This window comes from Lygodium microphyllum, chromosome 17 (genome assembly GCF_053477565.2).
Source record: "Lygodium microphyllum isolate KBCC chromosome 17, Lygodium_microphyllum_v1.1.10, whole genome shotgun sequence".
NCBI lineage: Eukaryota > Viridiplantae > Streptophyta > Polypodiopsida > Schizaeales > Lygodiaceae > Lygodium > Lygodium microphyllum.
The window spans coordinates 99,308,156-99,331,726 of NC_141151.1; positions in this window are offsets into that span (position 1 = coordinate 99,308,156).

Below are 23,571 nucleotides of genomic sequence, written 5' to 3' on the forward strand. Positions count from 1 at the left end.
GACTTGGGCTGTCTCATTTTCACATACACTCTGGCCTTTGTAGATACAGTTTAAAAGAAAATAGTGAATGCCCTCAATCCTCACATCTATTGTAGGTCTTCCAATGTAACCTCAAAAATTATTGCAATTTGCATAAGAGTGAATTAGGCTCTCATTCAAGCTCTCATTTAATCTTTACAAAAATAAAATACTTTTTCACCCACAAGTGATGAATTGGAAAGTATTGTATGTGCATATAATGGATGAATGGTCCCTAAAATAATACATTAAGCTCTTTAAACTCTACATCCTATATCAAAATAATTCCTCACATCCTTGATTAGTTACACTAGGATTTTGGCTTCTAACCTTTCTTTAGTTACTTCTTTGTTGTAAGGCTTAAAATGTACCCCTTGCTAGCTAAGTGATAATCCCATGGAACAATTTGTTAATGTGGTGTGGTGGTCTTTAAAAGGTCCAGATCCTAGATGTGCATGGGACTTGATGGGTGGGAGGGCAATGATGTAGGATGACTACTCTACTGACAAGAATTGTAGATTGTTGAAGCTAATGGTCACCACACTCCATCTTCAAACCACCTACATAAGACAATGTGCTCTCTCTAGGACTATGTGTCAAGTGCAATTGGGAAATGTGTCTAACACCAAGTTGTTGGAGCTCCTTGTAGTATGTTCCACACTCGAGGAACCAATTACTAATAGAGTTGGTGGTGTGGTTTAATCTAGGGTGATAGGTCTATCAAGAAAGCCCAAGATGTCCTACCATTAAGGTACCCTAAATTTGTGTAGTGGGGAAAAGGATGTGGCTCAAGGGTTAGAGATGAAGTCAGCAAATAGGCACTTGGTGTCTCTAACTTGAGGACCCCTAGGTGTAGTGCTTGTGGGTTGTACCTAATCTAAGTTGGAGCTTTTTCTCTTTCTATTTCTATGTATATTTGTTTTTCTCTATCTCTTTTTTGAAAAAATAAATCAGGAATTTAAATATGGAGTGATACCAAAGTTTGTGATAAGCAATTTTGGCTCAACAAATATTGCGTTGGTGTAGATGACTTTGAAAAGAATTGTTGGATACATTGAACGGACCTACTATCAGCCATATCTTTTGTAGTACTAGGAAATATGATAGGAATAATAGTGCTTAGAGATGGAGGTGCAGCATTGTGATCATGGCATTACATCAACGAACGACAAGGGTAATCTATATGTATACATGGTTGCCTTCTGCTTCAATAACTTGATTAGAAGTCTTGAATAGTTATAGGTGGTGATGAAGTTTGAATTTTAGTAATTGTTGAATTTTTCTCTCTCTAAATAATAGTTTCCAAATCAAGGTTGTCAACAAACACCTCAAGCCATTTTCTTAGCATGTCTTTGACAATAGTACACACCAAGCATGATTCATTAGTCAACTTGAAATGGATGACTATGTATGCAAAGTAGGTGACATTTGTGACATTTTCCCTGGTTACTTTGACGAAATGTTGATCCATCTTTGTAAGCAGGTAAGTGCTCCAATCAATAGCCACTCCTTTTAACACCATCCTGGAAGCTATAAATAGCTCTTTGGACAAGTAATGGGTTGGTGTTTTGGCAGGCATAAACCTGTCTTGGAGGAACTGGTAGACCAACTTCCAAAGGGGATCAATTATCATGGAAAAACAGACTCCTGAAGTGTTGATCACTTTCTTGACATCCAGAATTTCCTTGGTCTGCTTCTGTAACAGCTTGAAAATCTCATCGTTGGAGAATAATTGTCTAGCTGTAACAAAGGGCTCTCCTTTGTAGGGAAGAGACAAAGCCTTCCCTAACCCTGGGGGTGTCAATGTAATGGAAGCGCCATGAACCAGTTCCGACTTCTTGCTATATGAGGCAAGGAACTCATCACACAAGGATGGATCATCTGGAATCAAGGGGAATGAAACATCCACGAAAGTCACAAGTCCGGCTTTTGCTATAGGCTCAAAAGCTAGTAGGGAAGAGTAATCCCTACTAACCAGCGGGACATACTGGATAGGAGGAGGAGCATGAGGCGCCATTCAAATGGAAAACACACACACCACAACACAGACATTCACAAAGAATGCCTGCAAAACAACCAAAGGGCTATAAAAAAGGAATCAATCAACAGAAGGACACACATACATAGATGTAACTAACCCATTTACCACCCCAAACAACCCACATCCTAGAAAAAATTTGGCATGACCTCTACACATATGCGACTGAAAACTTCATGTGATGCAACAAACAGACACCCAAATCCCCGTATCAGGCAAGAAAGAAAGAACTACACACCGTACCCGTAATCGTAACACATAGACAAATCATAATACCATAAAAATATACCTCAAGATCGGACCATAACCTTGACCATTAGTGTCAACTTAGAAGACTTTACGCGCCCATCCCATGAAGCGTGTTTATTAAAAAGGGGAAAAAAGTGCAGTGAGGGGGAAATTATTGTAATGAAGGGTTCATTTTAAGAAATTAGTAACAATGGGTGACATTTTATTAGGTTATAAACCTTAATAAGAAAACGACGGTTCCTTCTTAAAATTTTAATTACAAATTATTAGGGTGAAACGGTGCTTTATTGAAACCCGGACTACGATCCCCAGACTGGGTCTCTAAATGCAAATTCCTTAATTAAAAATTAAGATTGATGTGGAGCGCTTTTTTGCCAGCACGTGCTTTTCTGTGATGACGGTTGGTTCATTTTTATTAACAATTAAGGTGCCTCTTAAGCGCATGTAGCGCGTGTAAAGTGAAGGGTTGGTTGATTTTTAAATTATTAAATTGTGTGTTTAGCGCGAATGCGCGTGAAAAAGGTGGGTGAATATAGTTCATTTTAGCAATTAATTGTGGTTAAGGGGGTAATGAAAATAAATGAAGCTCACAAAATAAATACCTGGTAGGGGTGTGTATGCAATGGACTGAAGGCGCATGGAGTAGTCTCCCAAAAGTAATGAATCCAGTCAAACAAAAACAAAGACCACTGATTGAAAAAAATAAAGCACCTTAGTGGTTTTGTTGATTTTTATTTTTTATTTTTTATTTTGTTTGTTTTGTATTCTAGGTGTGTTTGTTTTGTGTATATTGTTTGGTTTGGTTAATTTGTGTTGTTATTTTTATTTTTATCTGTTGTTTTTTTTTAAATTTAAATAAATAATTAAATTAGAATATATAACACATGAATATATTATGAAGTGTAAGAATGAATTTTCAGCTATTTAGCAAGTGTCCATAATGTATGTTAATTCATCCATGATTTTTAGGATTTAAAATGATTTTTTATGAAGTATAGTATTAAATTTAGGATTTTTTAAAGCTTCAAAGAATATTTTTGCCTTTTATGGAATATTTTTTAATTGAAAAATTACTGGAAAAAGGACAGGGGGTTTATGGAAATTTTTGATATTTTTTTGAATTTATTTCTGTATTTTTACTAATTTTTAATGAATTTTACTCATTTTCATGTAGTTTTGAAGTAATTTTCAAATTTTATTTTTTTTTGTAATTTTTTTGTTTTAATTTTCACTTGACTAATATTTCAAACAATTTTAGTAATATTGGTAAATTTTCAAAAAAAATTGTAATTTTTTTATTTTTAAATGAATTTTTGAAAATTTTTATATTTTTTCTGTTTATTTTTATGTAGTTTTATATATTTGCGGGTTGGAAAATACAAGGTGGTACCCGGGCTGTGTGTGAACAGCGAAGGATGACTGCGTGTGAACGGCAGGTCTGCAATCTCCACCGCACGACTAAGTCGGAAGCGCGTCCTCGCGCGTGAACGCTCGCTAGCACACCCGTACTCAGCAAGAAAAAGAACGGAAGAGAAAGGGCAGGAACGGGGGCTAACTGAGTAAATTAAGTGAATTAGGTTAGCTTAGTCTGATAAAGTCGATTAAGTTAACCTAGTTGAATAAATCAATGAAGTGAGTGAAATTAGGTTAGTTGGTTAAGTGAGGTCAAGTCAGGTCAAGTAAGTATGGTTAGTCGAGATAGGTCAGTTTAGTCAAGTCTGGTTAGTTAAGTCAAGTCTGGTTAGTTAGGTCTGGTTAGTTAGGTTTGGGTAAGTCAGGTAAGTCGGGTCTGGTTAGTCTAGTTTAGTTAGGTCAAGTCTAACCAGGTTTGGTTAGTTAGTGCTGGTTAGTTAGGTCAAAGCTAACTAGGTTAACTAGGTTAGGGGGTTAAACTAACTAGGGTCAGTGGAGGGGGTTAACTAACTGTAGTTAGTTAGTGGGGGGTCAACTAACTGGGGTTAGTTAGGGGGGTTAACTAACTAGGGTTAGTTAGGGGGTCAACTAACTGTAGTTAGTTAGTGGGATTAACTAGGGTTAGTTAGGTGATTAACTAGGGTTAGTTAGGTCATTAACTAGGGTTAGTTAATTACTAACTAACATGAAGTTAAGGACTAACCAGAGCAGGGTGGTGGAGGGGGAGGTGGAGGAGGAGGAGGAGGGAGGAAGTGGTGGTGGGGGAGGAAGAGGAGGGGGAGGAGGGAGGAAGTGGTGGTGGGGGAGGAGGAGGAGGGGGAGGTGGAGGTGGAAAGAGGTGGTGGTGGTGGTGGAGGAGGAGGAGGAAGAGGTGGTGGTAAGGGGTGGTGGAGGCGGACGACGTGGCAACAGGGCGACAGAGGTGGACGGCAGCTGGAACGGCACTACGACGAAAGCGGTGCGGCGGCAGGGCGACAGAGTTGGACGCTGATGAGGGCGGCCGAGGCGCAGAGGGCGACGTTGCAGGCGTGTACGTGGGCCGAGGGAGAGAGAGGATTATTATTATTATTATTATTATTATGATGATTATGATTATGATGATGATGATTATTATTATTATTATTATTATTATTATTATGATTATGATTATGATGATGATGATGATGATTATTATTATTATTTGTTTTTTTTTTTGCTGTGGTTGTTTTTGTTTTTAAAGGGAAAATAGAAAAATAAAATGAAAAATGAAAAATGGAGGGGCAAAAAATACACCCCAAGCTCGTGTGCATGCGCGGGGAGGGGTAAAAAAATTTGCAGCGACGGGGTTAAATGGGTAGGGACGGTGACGCGCAAGCCACGGACGCGTCATGAGGCACGTAAAACCAAAAATAGGCGCGTTCACGCGCGATACGAGAAACTTAGCCACACGGAAAAAAGGAAGAAAAATTAATAAAATCCAAACCGTTCGTTGGATCAAAAATTTGTACAAAGTAAAAATGTGCTAGGAGACAAGGGAAAAATGATGGAAATATACAACACCGGGTCCGGGGCAAAATCAGGGTGTTCACATGGAAAAAACCGCACAAATGTGCACAAAAAGGGACTTGGAAATTAATACGGGAAAAACCGTGCGCCAGAATAGAGAACAATAAAAAGGAAAAATGTCAAGAAGAAAGGGATACATAGGACTGGTGCATCAAAACTCAGTTTGGGGGAAATTATGAGGGGTTCACATGGAAAAAACACGAAAAGTGCATCCGAAAACACTCGAAAAAATTAATAACTTAAAATTCGACAATCGAAAGAGGGGGGAGGAAAAAGAAAAAAGGGGAAAAAAGGTTGACAGGACATGGTTGTCAAATTAAAATGGAATTCCGGTGAAAATAGGGCAGGTTGACATGGAAAAAAGTGAAAAATAGGCACGAAAAAGGTCCCAAAACCCGTAAAAATTAATAACGGATGAACCGTGCATCGGAATGACACGGAATAAAAAGGAAAAGTGTTAGGGAGATTGGGTAGGACATAGTTGATACATCAGATCAGGGTTCTGAAGCAATAAAGATGCATTCACATGGAAAACTATTCAATTTACGGGAATTGCTTCAAAAATTAATAACTTGAGAACTGTAAGTCGGAACAGGGGTTGGTAAAAAGGAAAGATGGGCAGTTCAAAGGGACAAACACGACTGTAAGGTTGGATTGGGATTTTGGTGAACATAAGGTCCGTTTGTATGAAAGAAGCGCAAAACTAAGAATAAGGGCAAATGGTCAAGAAACAACCCCAGGGATAGGGTGAAATAGAACGGAGGAGTGGGGAAGAATGACACGGAATAAAAAGGAAAAGTGTCAGGGAGATGTGATAGGACATAGTTGATACATCAGATCAGGGTTCTGAAGCAATAAAGATGCGTTCACATGGAAAACTATTCAATTTACGGGAATTGCTTCAAAAATTAATAACTTGAGAACTGTAAGTCGGAACAAGGGTTGGTAAAAAGGAAAGATGGGCAGTTCAAAGGGACAAACACGACTGTAAGGTTGGATTGGGATTCTGGTGAACATAAGGTCCGTTTGTATGAAAGAAGCGCAAAACCAAGAATAAGGGCAAACAGTCAAGAAACAACCCCAGGGATAGGGTGAAATAGAATGGAGGAGTGGGGAAGGAACCCCATCAGGGTAAAATGAAGTCAGGGCATAGATGCATGATCAGAATAGGGTATATGCATGGGGGTATGCATCATCGACGCGCAGGGACGTGTCCCCATACTTAAGACCTTAGCAGGAAGGGTAATCCAAACATCAAGGACTTGGTACCTCACATCAGACCAACCATGAACATCCCCACACTTAAGACAGAGCCATCATTGAGAAACAGAAGGTGTAGGGTTAGAAAAACTTGGCCCATATTGTCGAGGAGGAATGTCGACTATCGAGGTTGCGTCTGGTGGCATCGTCGGCTGCAAGAGGTAACAAGGTATCGTCACAGCACTTGTCCAATGTCCTTTGTGGCAGGGACCACGCAGCAGCACCCAGGGAGGTAGCTGGTTGAAGGAATCATAGAAAATTTATCGATGGTGAGGGATAGTGCACCCAACTCACGAGCACTCAAATGGACTGAAAGAGCAGTCACTCGCCCCATGACTAACATCACTCGAGGAAATAATGATGAAAACCCAGAGCTCACACCTGGTTTAGAAATCGACAAAGGAATGGTGCAGAGAGAGTATGCCAAGGTGCACAATTGATGGTGCAGCAGTGTGTCCAACCCCGTCTGGTATAAGTGCAAGGAGGAAGGCCAAGGAGCCTTGTAGTGCAATGTACAGAACAGAGTGACATGTCTTGTGTTGATGGCAGAAACCCAGCCCGTGGGTGCATAAGGAAACGATAACATACCTGATTCCAATGGTCACAACGTCCCTCAATCCTCACCTCTCAATAATCGATTGAAGAAACACTAGTCACACTCAGCCCACCCTCTGTCTCATGCTCTGTTGAAAGATATAGAGGGCAGCCCATTCCTGAAACCCATTGATGTAATCCTCACAGTTACTTGTGCAGATGTTGTATGCCTTGTGCGCATTTGATGGTGCAACCGTGCATCCCGCCCTGTGCCGGCATATAGTGCAAGAAGGAAGGCTAGGGAGCCTTATAGTACAGTACACATGAACAGATCATGCTTTGTGCATTGAGAGACCCATCTCGTGCGTGCAACACTCTGTTCATACATCTCACCTCTCATTTGATTTAAAGGGAAAGACTGGTCACTCACCCCACCCTCTGTCTCACTCTCGGATAGATACAGAGGTAGCCCATGCTCACGTCCCCATCCTGTTAGGATGAAAGCTCACATCACTAAAGGGATTGGTGATGGAGATCATGTCAGCTGTTGTCGTCATCAGGATCTTGAGGAGGAGGCGTACCCAGGGAGGTAGCCAACAAGTCTCATAATTCAATGATTTGCAAGAACCATGGCCATTCCATCTAGCACCCTGAGATCTTTGGCCTCTGAGGTCTCTGTAGGGACATCAACAAGATCATCCGTTATCAGAGGAAATTCTTCATCTGCACTTTCATAACCTGCTTCATTTTCTTCCTCATCATTTTCATCCTCTTTCTCTGGAGGCTCTGTCTCTACTTCTGTAGAGGCTCTGTAAGAGAAGAACAGATCTTTTGCCTCTGCATCTGCTTCTACTTCTGTCACAGTTTCTGACTCTGCTTCTGGCTCTAGCTCTGTATCTGTTACTGTCTCTGTAACTGTCTCTGTATCCGGTCTGTCTCTGTTCTGTAGCCGCTCTGTATCTGCTCTGCCTCTGTACTGTCTCTGCTCTGTAACTGTACTGTCTCTGCTCTGTCTCTACGACTGTCATGTAACAGGGAGAATAGTACATCCATGCTTCTATTTCACTGTCAGAGGTGATTTCAGAAGTTAATTCTAGTTGAGGCAGGAGGTATTCACCCATGGGCAAGGATTTTACTTCCCTTGGCAATTGGCTTATAGTGCCCACTGTTAGGGGTTGTGCCTCTGTTTTCTTAGGAAAAATCTGCTTAACAGCCTCTTCATCTCCTGATGTACCATTTGTTACCTCGTTGGAGGAGTCAGTTATGACTTCGATGGGTGTGGATCCATTGCCTTTTTGCGATCCATACAGCTTCAACACCGCTTTGTTGGGTCCTCTGCCTATGGTTAGGGTTCCTTTGAACCAGTCCGTCCTGGCTCTTACTTCAAAAAGTCAAGGTCATCCCAATAGCAGAGGGTATGAGGTCCCATAAGAATTTGGTTTGACCACTAGATATATTAGCAAATAATCTCTTCCTGCAAGGGTTGTTTTTACGTATGGGAGGATGCCCAACGGTTTGACTCTGCTTTGGTCTGCCAATCTGATAAGCCACTGTGTAGGTTGAATTCCTTGCAACCCTAAGTCCTTCATTGTCACATCCGTCATTATGTTAACTGATGAGTCTCCATCAATCAATGCATCTGAAATAAAGCATCCTTCTATCCATATACTAATCTCTAGGGTTCCAGGATCTAGGAAGGCATTAGCCACATCTACTTCCTTTACAAGCTCCGGGGCCTTATTGGTCTTGGTCGCTGTTGAAGGAGCGATCCTTAATCCATGCCTTCTTGTCAAGATGCTTTTGAATTTCTTTCGACAGCTAGGAGACAACATCAGCAACTGTTGGAATGTTAAGTTTGGTTTAAAAGTGTCTAGGTCTTTGGCCAAGTCATAATCTTTGATAGGATTCACAGGCTTCTCCAGCCGGCTGGGGAATGGGGTTATACCCATTTTCATCTTTCCTTTTTCTTCTAATAAGTGTAGCATCGACACTTCCTCTATTTCTGGAGATGCTTCTGCATCATCTATCTCCTAGGCCTCTGGTCCTGTCTCTGGGAGACTGTCTCTGCAACTCTCTGTGGCACTACAGTGCTATGTACTACACTGTTCTGTTCTGTACTGCTCTGTCCCTCTGTTGGCAGGTTGAACTTCACTGTCTTGGTGGGAGAGTTATTTTTGTTCTGAACAATTGGTTCCTTCTTCTTGGTGCACGTAATAGCGACAAATTCCAACTCTACTAAATTGGAGGCAGGCTCTTGTGCCTTCTATTGGCTATTAGTGGCATTGGCCTTTATAGGGGCTGGACTTGGACAGTCCTTTGCAATGTGGCCTTCACCTTTGCATTGACTGCATAAGGGCTTATAATCCACAGATCGTCTAGGGTTTGGACAATTCGGGGAGATATGTCCCTTTTCTCCACACCTATAAAATTCCACCTCTGATCTTTGACCACTGCCACAGACTGTCATCCTCTATAACTTTGAGAGGGAAACCTCCTTGGACCAAAATTAGGACCAAATTCCCTAGGCTTGGGTCTAATATCCTATGTTGTCATTTTGGATTCCAGCAAATTGAATCTTGCATTTTCATCATTCTGTCTTCGTTCATGCATCTCTTTTAGAGAGCAAATATCCTCTGTATGGTTCTTCCGTAAACAGTAGGAACAGGAGGCTCCAAGAATGGTTGGTTTTCGGGTACATTCAGTGGCTAAATGTCCCGCTTGATGACACTTTCCACACCATGTATTGGAGCGCATCACATCTCTTTCAGCTCCCACATGAGTGGATATATTGGCAGTATTCACCTTCAGCATATGTAGTTGCTCTGTAATCACATCCAGAAGCTCTTTCTTGATACTTGCACAACTGAGTTGGATAAGTAGTCCTTCAGATTTTCACCTCTTGAAGTGCTTGTAGTAGGGTTTTGGGAAGCGTCTGTAATTGCTACATAAACTGCTTGGGTTGATCGAGAACTTGAGGTTGTTGATTCCATTTGGTAGGATTCCACTGTTGTTGAGTCGCCATTGAAGAAACTATTTGAGGCCACTGTTGCTATGGTTGAACCATCATTTGAGGCACTGTCGTCTGTGGTGACCACACTGGATTAGGTGCATTATACTGCGGCATTGTTTGTATTTGGGAATAGGAGTAGGGAACTGGCCTTGGGACTGCATTTGGTGGGTATACCATTCTAGGCATGGGAGGATGTAAGACTCCTATTCCTGGAGTCATTGACAGCATTGCTTCAACTTCGTCATACAATCTTGCACCTTACACTGCAGCTTGCAGATTGACTAGTCTTCTCAATTCCATGAACTTGCGAACATCTGGTTGTAAGCCCCTGAGAAACACTCCTTTCTGGATGCCTTCGTCTAGATGATGGTTAGTCCATCTCTTCAAGATGGATTCCATTCACGAAACATAAGCTTCTACTCTTTCTCTAGAGGATTGACTTAGGTTCATGAACTCCTCTCGCATCCGCTCTTCGAAACCTTCACGTCTGAATTTAGTGAGGAAGGCCAACTTCAGGTCGTCCCATGTGCCAAAAGTTCCTGCTGCTTGTCTCTCATACCACTAAAACGTCACGCCTTTGAAAGTGGCGGGGAATATTGCTAACCAATGCTGCTCAGGGGTTCTGGCATTGTTAGCCACACATGCTACCATGAACTCCGCTACATGAAGATCAGCGTCTTCATTGTACTCTCCCTTAAAAATTGGCAATGGGACTACATTTGCTGGCCTATCATCAATATTTCCAAGACGAATCTAACTAGGAAGGGGACCTTGAGTTGCCATGGGGACTTCTGTAAAAAGTGTTTTTAGGGCATCAAAGGAGGCTTCTGCTGCAAGCTCGTTCTCAGCTTTGATTTTTGCCTTCTCTCTTCTCACATACCTCTGGACTCGTTCTAACGCTTGCCTCTTTATTGCGTCATTCATCAGGGGGTTGGCTCAAACCAGTTGGTCTGTACTCAACAAGATAGTATCAGAGAGGGCTTCAGTCTCTGAGGGATTCTCTGGCCAACATCTCTTCTACTTCCTTCTTTTCAACATCTCTAAATTCGGCTTTCAAACCACTACAGAGGGGAATATATTCTGTTCTGAAAGTATCAAAACTCATTCTTCTTAGGATCGTTGTTGTGTTATTATAATAATGCCAGCTTCTGAGGGTTTCAACAGTGTATGTTGTGAAAAACACTTTGTCTACCAACTTCCAGTGGGTTGCTAATTGGACAAACAGAAGGTTGTTAGTGCACCAAGCATCCCACGTATCTTGCTGTTGAGCATTCACGAACAAATTCCAACTCTTTTCCTTCTTGTTTTTATGAGCCTCCACTAACCACGACTCCTGAAGCTTCTTCACAATCTCCCACTTGATGATGTTTGGAAACTTCTCAATGAATGCCAAATCTTCCATGGATGGTCATTCTCTCTGTTTCTGCTCTTTAGTTTGTTCCCAAACAGTTTGCCACCAAGATGCAAGTTTCTGCTACTTCAATAGGAAGAGGAAACAATCCACCACATAGAGCATGCATCATGATGGTGATATGTTTCCGCCATTGTGGAATGAACTTCTTGTGAAAGGCTTTGATTATGAGAAATTTCAACTCTTCAATGGAAGAAGGAACTTTACAAACATCCATTGAATTTTCCTCTTCTTGACAATGCCATTTCCTTCATTTTCAGCCTCTTCTGGTGCTTGTTGATGGCAAGTTTCCCCGGCTGCGCACCAAAAACATGGAGCCCCAAGAGGAACACCAAAGAAAAGAGAATTATATTGCAAGAAAATCTATGTTGTAACATTAACAAGCTTTTATTTCATTCTTTTGATGACCAAAACAAAGAAAATAACAATTCTTCACGTAGCATCATAGTAGATATCTCCCACAGATTTGATAGAATCAGCCGTAACCTTCAACATCTTTATATAATCCATCAATAGAACAAAGAAAATAGGAGAATAAACCATATTTGAATGGAAATAAATCACATAATATTCATCTTCAAAGTTCTCTCTCTCAATCTCTCATATACAGTTACACTGTTTTGATAGAATTGGCTATCTCTGGCTCTCTCTCTCTCTCTCTCTCAATAGTACATCATATCCTTACTACAATAATCTCATAATGACTCTCAATAATCCTTCTTAGGTCGTGGATGCACCTCCCAAGAGTTATGTCTGATATGAAGAGTCACCAGAGCCACTAAAGTGTCTCTTCACAGCTCACTACTGTCATTGTCACTCAGTCTTCTCTTCAGTCTTCAGCAGCTGCTTCTTCCATTTGTTTTAGCTCTTTTGAACTTAGATTCATCCTTTCCAAAGGTTAGAAAACTTTCCCAAAGTCACACATACATTCTACAGAACACTTACAAAAGGTCTACAGAACAGTTATAGTACAGTACCAGAGCAGCTACAATACAGTTATAGTATAGAGACAAAGCAGAGACAGTGGCTCTACAGAAGGTCTACAGAAGGTCATCAGAACCTCATAACTCATACTCAAATCATTCCATACTATCAAAAACTATTCAATAGGCTTCCAAAAGATCTAAATCTTCATCAATCATCAATCCATGCTTTATACAGAAGATAATCAGAACAAAACAGAAGCTATATAGAAGATATACAGAACCAATCAGAACCTCACAGAACATCATAGAGCTTCATATCTCCACTAAGAATCATCATGAAATTCCAAAACATAATCAATATCATCCAAAACACTCTCAAATACTTCCATCAACAACCATACATCACTCTAAATCCATCAAAAATCAATCATTCAGACCTCAAAAACAACAAAAATCAGTCAAAAATTTAGTCTTTTTCCACTCTCAACAAAGATGTTTGTGATTGTATATGTAGTTAAATAGTTTTAACGTTTGTTGCAAATTAGCTACCCATCTCCTTGTTAAGTTGGTTTTTCTCCTACCTAACATATTGGGTGCAACATGTTGGATACTTTCCTTTGTTGTGCAAGGATTTTAAATCCACCTATAGTCAAACTAGTGAGGTTTCAAACTGAAACGGAGCTAAAAATTGATAATGACCTAAACTCAGCTGAAGATGCTTGTGATTGTAGTGGATCTTGCATTGGAAAAGGAATGGGAGTTTATGTTGGTGAATATGGATATAGATAAGGCTTATGAGTGCATTAGGTGGGACTTTATCATTGCTACATTGGTAGCCATGGGCTTAGGTACTCTATTATGTAACATGATCTCAACACCCTTTACAAATGCTTCGGCCTTAAAAAGTGTTTATGAATTCATCTAGCATAATTTTGAACATCGAAGGTCTATGATGCTATTAGAGAGGAAATGCATGAATATTGTGTGGAGAAATGCTAATAATCATAGGTGGCATGCTATATCTTGGGACATCTTGTGTGAAAGCAAAGAAAATAACGGCATTAGTGTGGAAGCTATGAAGGAAGGCCTCTTGACTACTCTTGACATGTTGAAGAATTCACACCTTCATAATCCATGGGCGATCATCATGAGGAGAAATTGGATGGCTAATGATCATCTTGTTAAAGGTAAATAATTGCCTCTATTTTAGACACTAGAACTCAAATATTGAACATTTAAAGCACCATGAAGATGGATTCTATTAAAATACGCAGGATCTAGAGCATGGTAGATGCGGAATCTATGGAGGTTGAAAGAGGAAAAAGAAACTCATGAAGACATTGAACCTGACAAGGATAAATTGTTATTACAGAAGTGAATTAGGTTCCAAGATTGAGACTTGGACTCATAAACACAATCTTGTGTATTGGCAGTCACATGACACTTTACTGGAAAGAAAAGAGTACTATCATTGCATTAAAAAAGAGTGCAAGTACAATGCTTTATAGGAATTGAGTGGTGGTACTTTCTCTTACTGTGCATATGGGATTCTGGTCCTGAGTCCTAACTGCTCCTCACAAAGGGACTAAAATAGGTGTGATTGCAAATATCTCAACACCCCTCCTCAATCACAACCAGAAGTACAAAGCATATAGAGGCTTTAGTGAAAGCAACACCTAAAAAGTGTGGGCACACCATAAACATGGCAAAAAACACTAGAGGTTGTCGCAGAAAAGGCTAAGTGTGGGTACCACAAACATGATAGACATCTAGAGGCTGTAGCAGGGGCCTCACAAAGTGTACAGAGGCTGTAGTACAAGACTAACTGAGGAGTTTACAAGTTTATGTTTGAGGCATTAGGGCTAGTAAATGCAAAACTAAAAAAGTCTATTTGAATAGAAGGACTGATGAGGTTTGTCCTTCTCCTGGTAGTCTTCTTCTTCTTCTTCTTCCTTTGCTCCGTTTTCTTCTTCTTCTTTGACTGCAACTAGATAGGCCTTTTGGGATCTCTTTCTAGCATGGCAGAACTTCTCGGTGTGTCCGGTCCTTTTGCAGAAGTCACAGAAGAGCTGATCCTTCTTGCCTTTGTACCTGTTGCTAATATATAACGCATGTTCATCTCTAGAGGTACTTGGTTCTTCCTTAGCTTTTAGCTTCTTTTCCTCCTCTAATAGTGATACTTGGATATAAACAAGTTCGGGGTTTGGCATATTAATTAGAGTTGTTGATACATTATTATATTCAAGAGGCAAACTCTTAAGTAGAACACCAATATAGACATCTTCCATTTTAATGTTGATTCCTGCAAGTTGGGTTAGAAGTCCTTTCATGTAATTTAGGTGTGTGGCAAGTGATGTGCTGGACTTCATTTCAAGCCTGAAAAACTCAATCAGGAGACCATACTTTGATGATTTAAAGTGTGCATCGAACAAAGTGTCAAGTCTCTTCCATGTATCCTGTGAAGTCTCACAATTATCCACATGGTGGATATAGCTGTCATCTAGCTCTAGTTTGATAATGGCCTGAGCCTTATCATTGTTCTTTTGCCAAGTGATAGCAAGATCCGCATCACGAGGCTTCTTTTCTTTTCCAGTGGTAATGGCCTAGAGGCCCTTCTTCATCAGAATCAGTTTGATGCGGGTCTGCTAAGTATGAAACCCGACTCCTTTGAAGTGGGTAGTTGGAGAATCTTTGCCCATGTCAGACTTGAGGGACCAGCAGCAAATTAGCTTTAGACTTATCAAATTTAAGCAACAGAAGAGTTGATTGAGATGTGTCAAAAGACACAAGTGTTTAGATCACTAAAATGAGTGTCAATAGACACTATGTTTCTTCCTTGAGTCTTTCAAACCTGCAAAAATCCTTCAAGTTCTTTCAGATCCAGATCTTCCCCTTCTTGATTTGATGCTGGGACCTTCAGACTTGAGTGGCAGTGGGTTGTTCTAGTGGCAAAAGAGAGAAAATGATGAGATTTTTGAGCTTGGTGAAGTTTGGCTATGGAGTCACAGTTAGGGTTTCTGAGGGCAGTCTAGTTTTTTTGACATTGCAGGAGCTATAGTTGATCATTTTGAAAACTTTTTTTAATAGAAATGTAGCTCTCTTCATGCTCTACCAAAGCCCCATGATGATGCTCAAGATTGATGCCTGATTCAAGAGCGCAGGGCGAACCACAGCAGCAGGCACAATTTTCATCAATTTTCCATGATTCATCAATGCTGGTTGTAGAGTGCATCGATCCCAAAGTTTGTTGTAATAGGATGGAGTGCTTGATGTTGAGGAAGATTTTCCTAGAAGACATCATGATCAATGGTGGCCTGTAGTGAGAGATCCACAAGCTCCAAGATGCCTAGGTATTGCATGGCTATGAAGGCCACAGAATAGAACTTGAGAACATTGACAATGCTGAGTAGTGGATGGGGCAATGTCAAGTTCTAAAACAATACAAAGAAGCATCAATAGCGGGGGAACACTTCTCTAGAAGGAAGCTCGGTAAGATTTTGCCTATGGAGTGAGATACAATAGCTTCAATTTGACAGGGTGCTGCTGGCTATGGCAACCATGAAGGCAAGCTAGAAGGTGGAGATGGAAAGTGAGTTCATAGACTGAGGCTGAGCTGAGTAGAGATGGACTAGAGGTGAAGATCTAATAAAACAAGCTAAGCCATGCTTAGCTGCGCTCTGATACCATGTTAAAATATGACGGATCTAGAGCATGGCAGATGCGGAAGCTATGGAGGTTGAAAGAGGAAAAAGAAACTCATGAAGACATTGAACCTGACAAGGACCAATTGTTACACAAGTGAATTAGGTTCCAAGATTGAGACTTGGACTCATAAACACAATCTTGTGTATTTGACAGTGACATGACACTTTACTGGAAAGAAAAGAGTACTATCATTGCATGAAAAAAGAGTGCAAGTACAAAGCTTTATAGGAATTGAGTGGTGGTACTTTCTCTTACTGTGCATATGGGATTTTGGTCTTGAGCCCTCACTGTTCCTCCCAAAGGGACTAAAGTAGGTGTGATTGCAAATATCTCAACAGATTCCAAGTCTTTATGCTCATCGCAAGTTGCGAATCTTACCTGACTCGTAGACTTTGAGAGGAATACATGATCACCGAGATTTGTACGATGGGTGTTCTTGGGCCCATATATCTGAATTTGTCTTTCTCGTCCAACATGCTTTGTTGCTGTGTGTACACAAGACCCTTCTTTGTGAGTATGTTTTGCAAATCTTGCTGTAACTAGGATAGTAATGAATGAATCATTCTACATTTTCATCGGTGGCGTACTCTCCATAGACATGTGTTTTACTAGCCTAGTAGCTTGATGGGATTCCTAGTAAATGGTATTCTTTAACGAATTGGACTTATCTTTGATTGATGAACCTTTGAGACTTACTAGAATTCTAGGGCAGCTTGATGATATGTATAACAATAGCGTATAGAAAAGATTGTTTAGTTTCATAATGGACAAAGTTTTTGAGTCCTAGAGCAATTGGCTCCCCAATTATGATCGAATTCCATCACACATCACATCCTATGTCATCAACCGTCATTGGCAACATGATATTAGAAATCATTAATTTTCATAGAAGGAATCATCAACAATCATATTGATAGTCGAATCATATGAGGTGAAACACATCAGTAATGATCAAGAAGTCAAATTGTCGATCGACCATTTTCCTATCATTCTCAATTGCTTGTGTACATTTTCTAGGCCATTGTTGTGGGCAAGATGGAGATGAGCTATCACCTAGCATGCTCCTTGCGTGTTTGCACAACTCAATCATTGCACCCTTAGGTCATACACATCCTATGTATTCTTGCTTAGAGGTGACCCTAGAGCTAAAATCAAGTCGCCATGCACCTCACATGATGGTGATACACTAATTCTATCTCCTGAGAGTAGAGCATAACCTAGTCATTTTAGTCTATGAACTTTAAGGGCACCTTACTCTCACCCGCTCTTGCAACTATAGCAACACCTAGGGTAAAGCTCTCACAACTACACTTATATTAAGCTCATCAACTTCTTAGAAGTAGCAGGTTACCCCTCAAGTAGTTTGACTCAAGCTAGTCCAAGTTTCAAAATAGGAAAGGAGGCTATTGATGATGTGCCAAGTAGTATAAGAACGTGGGTAGACTTATTCTAATATGGTAGTCTAAGGAGGTAGGCAAGCTTGGTAATGAGGGTTGGGAGTTGACTTGCCTTAATTGCAATTGTGGGTTTTTGCCTAGGGTTGAGAGTCAAAATAATGTTATCTTGTTAGCCTTATCTCTATGTTGTGGTTGTCTTTAACTAATGATGACTCTTTTCCATGTCCATCTCATCCCATGACTACCTTTGGCATGAGTCTTTCTTTTTGAGGCTATGACTGAGCAGGGTTTGGACTTGAGAGTGGATGGCTCTAGAATAACTTCTTTATGGGAAGAGAATAAGATGGGTATGAGATGGTGATGTAGAGAGAAGAAGCTTTCAAATAGCAAAGATTTTCAAATAGCAATAGATGAGGGAACAGACCTCTTGGTTGATTAGATGGGTTCGAAGCCAATGTAGAGTTTGATCCCTTTCTAAATTCCCTTCTCTCTTCTTATCTATTACTTCCAAGTTGCAAAAAATCACCTACTCTCTCTCATTTCTTCTCTCTTCTCTATTTCTTACCTCAATCAACAAGCCTTCATATACAAGTGGCACTCTTCCTCTCTTCTCCCACAAGAAGTGGGTGATACATCCAATCATGGGTAGCTAGGTAGACTCTTGTGTTTAGAAGGATGAGGCTATGGTTGCCTCTGCTACAGTCACGATGTGTTAGCTTGCAACGGTAGGCTAAGTAGGGTAGACTAGGACTCATTGTTCATGTACACAAGTAGAAAAGTAAGCTAACACTAGTTAGTCAAGTGTGAATAGACTAGTTAACTAACTAAAGTCCACATCTGTAGGTAGAGGTGATCAATTTTTGGCAAGTCAAAGTATGCAAGTAGACAAGGAAACTAACTTATTTACTCTCTATTAGAGGATTTTGGGCTCAACAATAACCTTATCCATTTCTAAACTCTACTCAAGCTCTCAAGCAAATTGATCATAAAGCTTAACTGATCTCATGAAGCTACCAATGAATTGATCATGTACAACATTTCTCACAAAAGATCAGAGGTTTGATTTTTAAAGACTCTTTAAAGCTTTTTTTTGAATGATTCATGATTTACTTCAATCTATTGCAAACAACTCAATATACTTTGGGTATACTTCCAATCCCAAATCGATTCCTCACTAATTAGGTCTCCTAACTAGCCGCATGTATTTTAGATTGGGCAAGATGCACAAACAAGTGATCGGTTCCTCATCATTCCATCCCTATCAAGTATAAAATGCCTCCTATTTTTGCACACAATAAGGGTATGAGCACCTAGGTGAATCAATGCTATCCTTGATCTTGGCAATGGAACCACATTTCAAGCTCTATAGAAGCTCAACAATGGGACATCAAATAGATACTCTTATTGTTTCAAGCACTTGATACACCTATAGCTCAACTACCTCTCACCGAATTAGCTCATACTCTTGCTTCAAGCCATCTAAGCTTCCTCTCTCACTCTTCTCAAACAAACAATAATCGAGATCCAAATGCGTAGTAGATTGACCTTCTTACTTTCATCTCATTGTACTACAAAAAGCATTGAAGGCTTGTTGACGGTCTCACCGTTAATGTGTTACTCCTTAAGCTTCTGCCTCTCCTTGGTATCATACCATTGTAGCTTCAATGCCAAAAGGAGAAGGTAGAAAATAAGGATGAGAAACATGATGGAGAAGAGCTTCTCCTAATTATTCTCTCACTCTCTTCCTCACACACTACCACTCACTCAAATATCAGACCCTTCGAGCTATGTAAGGAAGAGGAAAAAAAGGGATGGAAGTAAGGAATAAAGATGAGCTTTATTTCACTTAGTCTCTCACTCAAGTCACACACACACTCTCTCTCACTCTCCCTCATTCTCAATAAATGGTTTTTCTAGAAGATAGTAGACAAGAAGATAGGAGAGTGGAAACTCCAAAGTTGCACACACAAGAACGAGCTACCTATTCACTTTTACACACTCTATATGAGATTTAGGGTTTCCACTTTAGCTTGTGCACTCTTATTCTCCAATAAATAAAAGACTCCTTTATTGTACATAATAGAAAATCTCTTGTACTCTTGAAGTAAGGGATTCTTCATAAATTTAGTACCTAAATGATAAATACTATGACATAGAAAGTAACTACATATTGATCCTTGGAATCACAGAGCATAGCCAAATATTTTGAGGATAGCATATTTTTCAACAAGAATGACTATACCTCTCCAAGAATAGGAAAACTTGGAAGTTTTTGCAAACTAAATGACTCAACACCCTTTCCTTATTTGGTTCATTCTCCACATCCTCAATTTTCTTGTACAAATAGATTATTATAGCCTTGCCGAGTTAGTTTGTCCTTCCTTCTTAACATGCCTAGAAGTAAGCAAATCCTAGGTACATTTCATGCATATTGCACATTGTTGATGGGTTGGATAATCAACAAAAGGCACACAATCTTTTAGAATTTGATGCAACCTTTTCTTGACAACCCTTGTTTGATTCCACATCTATTGCTCAAAATGGGAAGTGAAGGAAGGCTTTTGAATTCAAAACAACCTTCCTTGTAGCTACCATCTATTTGAACATCCCCCACTCCAAAAAGTAGTAAGATATATTACCTAAGAATCATCTATATAATGTGCGTTCAAAGGTTATTAGTAAATAGTCTTTCTTTACATGCTATAAGGACTTGACTTATGGATTTTTTTCAACTTGTAATTAAAAAAACCATTTAAAAAACATGTAAACTTTACTAAATATAATACCCTTTCACTTGAACTCACATGCTATCTTACATGTTCTATAAGGTGGACCCCTTGGGAGAGTATCCAACATTGTAAAGGAAAAAAATAGCTTTTTAGCTAGGACTTCATCTTCAGTGCCCATTATCATCACTTCACCAATGTTTTGATATTCTAAGGAACCATCGTTTGATATCAAATTGGTTTACAAAACAAAGGATAGATGAGACATTTTTCATTATTCTACCTACTAGCACCATTCATAATGACAATTAATCTACCAGTTTAGAAGTGATTAAAATGAAGTGTCTTTGATTACATATGATATGTGCAAACTACATGAACATATTCTTGGATCATCCCAAGCCATGCAAAGGGGGGTTTCCAAAATACCACTCACAAATAGATTAACTATGAAGAATTACTCATGAGAAGAGGCTACTTAGAACAATCACTTTGACCTCTTCTACCACCATGAAGAGTTATTACACGTGCAACTTAAGATCCTTTTTTCCTAGTTTTTTTTTGTTTTTTGACTTTAAAAAAATAAAATTACACTTGATGTGGTTTTTCTTTGTTATTGCTTTGCTATAATTAACTTGATCTGAGTTTATCCTTATGTTATGTTTCTTTTTTTAAAGTATTGCATGCAAACATCCTCATCATCCACAAGAATCCATCCACAAGGCTAATCACTTTGACACTAAAGTAGGTAGGTGGTTTTGATAAAGTGACTTGGAGAAGATGATTGATCCATAACATTGATCAATCTATAGTAGTAACCATGATTAAGGCCATAGGATTATCCCTTCTTTGACATAGCACAGTAGGAGAGCGTAATTGAAAAAGTGCTCGCTATAGATTTAAAGGACCTTCATTTTTCCAAGGGTTGCAATGTGTCACCATTTCCATAGGTGGATATCCAAAGGATTAGCCCTTCTCAAACATAAAATCTCAATCAAATGTACCACAACTAATTTTGACTTCCTTTTCATGAGATTCCACAAGAAAATGTCACTTTGATGATTCAATTCTTAAGTAAGATGCTCCTTGTGCTAAAGAATGTGGTTTCACATGTTGAAAGAATGTGAATGTTTTCATCGTCGATCATGCAACAATGGTCTTTTAGCATCATGGTGTATAACATACATATGATACCCATTTGTAATCACATAAATTCATACATGATACATAAAGAAATACAATAGATAGCTTGAGGTATTAAGCCATTGAAATTTACTACATGAATTATAATCAACAATGCATGAAATTAGCCTAAGGCACTAGTGATGATGATGATAGGGTAAGAATGTGGATGGCAATGCCAATTATGATAAGGGTGCTTGGTGATGATCTTAGAGGTGCAATGGTTGTATGTTAGAATAGTCATGATAGCCCCAAGGGAGGGGATGTAGAGGTAATAAGAGGGTAGTTGATGGACCACCATAACAATGCTAATTAGTTTGTGGAGATTTCTACGACAATTGTACCCCAAATCTTCTATTGGCCTTTGCATTGCCATAGGCTCCTCCCTCTACTATCAATGTTGTTTCTGCTATACGAGCACCTTAGCTAGATCCTCTCCCTCATCATTAGCTCCTACACCTCATACACATCTACATATGTAATATCTACCTAGTTTATTAGTTATTTGATAGAACTCTTTTTGATATTTTAGATTTTAGCAACTGTTGAAAAATTGTATGGCAATGCAAAGGACGATTGGAAACTTTGTTATTTCTCTTGAACTAGATTTTTCCATGGACTTGCACTTCACCTTCTTAAGAGATTTTTCTATGGACCTATATTCCACCTATGTAAAGGGTTTCTATGGCTCATATATGGTTGTGGAGAATTTGATGCTTCTAACAAATATTCTATTGCTACTCATGGAGTTAGGTTTTCTTAAGTCTACTGTTTTATGAAAATATTTTATTGCTACTTAATATGGAGTTAGGTTGACTTATGAAGATTTATATTTTAGACCATGTTTCTCAAGTAGTCCTATAAACCCATAATGATTCATACTTAGTGATAATGGTTGATTTTTTAAATAAAATGCGACAAGTACTATGAACTTATTAGTCTTTGTCATATATTATTGAAACAAGATTGATGTTGACTCAGATTGGTTCTACCATTCATTCTAACAAGCATAGGTGTGTGTGCACACTCAAACACACATGCATATAGATGAAATAATAGAAGCATGAAATAGTAGGTGGCAAAGGTAGGTAGTACCAAGGACATGTAGGGAGAAAAGACATGGTATTTTCATGTAGTGGGTTTTAATGTGTTCTTGGTATTTTGATGTTTACCCCATACTCCAACCTCTTTGACACCTCACCCTACCAAGTGAATTGCCTCTACTTTATATGCTAAATGAAAGCATTTCCTTGTGTTTTGTGTTCCATACACCTTTATGAATGATTCCCTACTAATTCATAAGCCTTCTACATTTAGTAATCTCAATTCCCTCTCCCAACTCTAGTATGGTGGTTGTTGTGTGTTTAATTGAACAAATGCAATGCTCACCCACACCTTTGTTATAACATTGTTAGTCACAATGCTTTCACAAAGAGGCATTTGATTTAATGACTTAGAAGATACATGTATGCTCTCATAGTACTTATGATTGCTAATGTTAGAATGCACTATGAATATATGAAATGTTGAACAAGATTCATGAAGAGGGACAAAACCAAAAACAAAATTAAATATATAAATACCATCAATAAACCATGACTAAACATGATTTTCAACAAAGACTAGGGGTATAAAAGTTATGTCACACAATTAGATGGATGTTTAGGCTAGCTTCTATGGTCAAACAAAACAAGTATCAATCTGTCATTGCAATGACTTTTTCTTCAACCAACTACTATTGCAACCCCCTTTTTCATGCCCACTCTTTGCTATCCTATTTAAGTAGCATGGTTTTGTATTTGTGTTTACTATGTTTCTTTTAAAAGTTCCCATGTACAGTGGAGCTATTAAAATATAAAGAACTACTAACGTAAACATTTTAAGCAAAATTTTGTCTTGTTTGTTTTCTTTATTTTTGCATGGTGTTATCAAGAGGATAGCATTGGCCTTGAGAGCAAAGCATCCTCAAAATTTCTTAGTTTCATTTGATATAAGTGCTCCTTAGCCAATGTACATCTCAAAAAACATAAATTGATATAATGCAACTCCCTTTTCCCTTGGATAATGTAATTAACTAAACTAGATTGCATGTGTCTTTAAAAGAAAAAAGAAATAAAAGAGAGAAAATATTCCACTATAGAAAAGTACACTCACTTA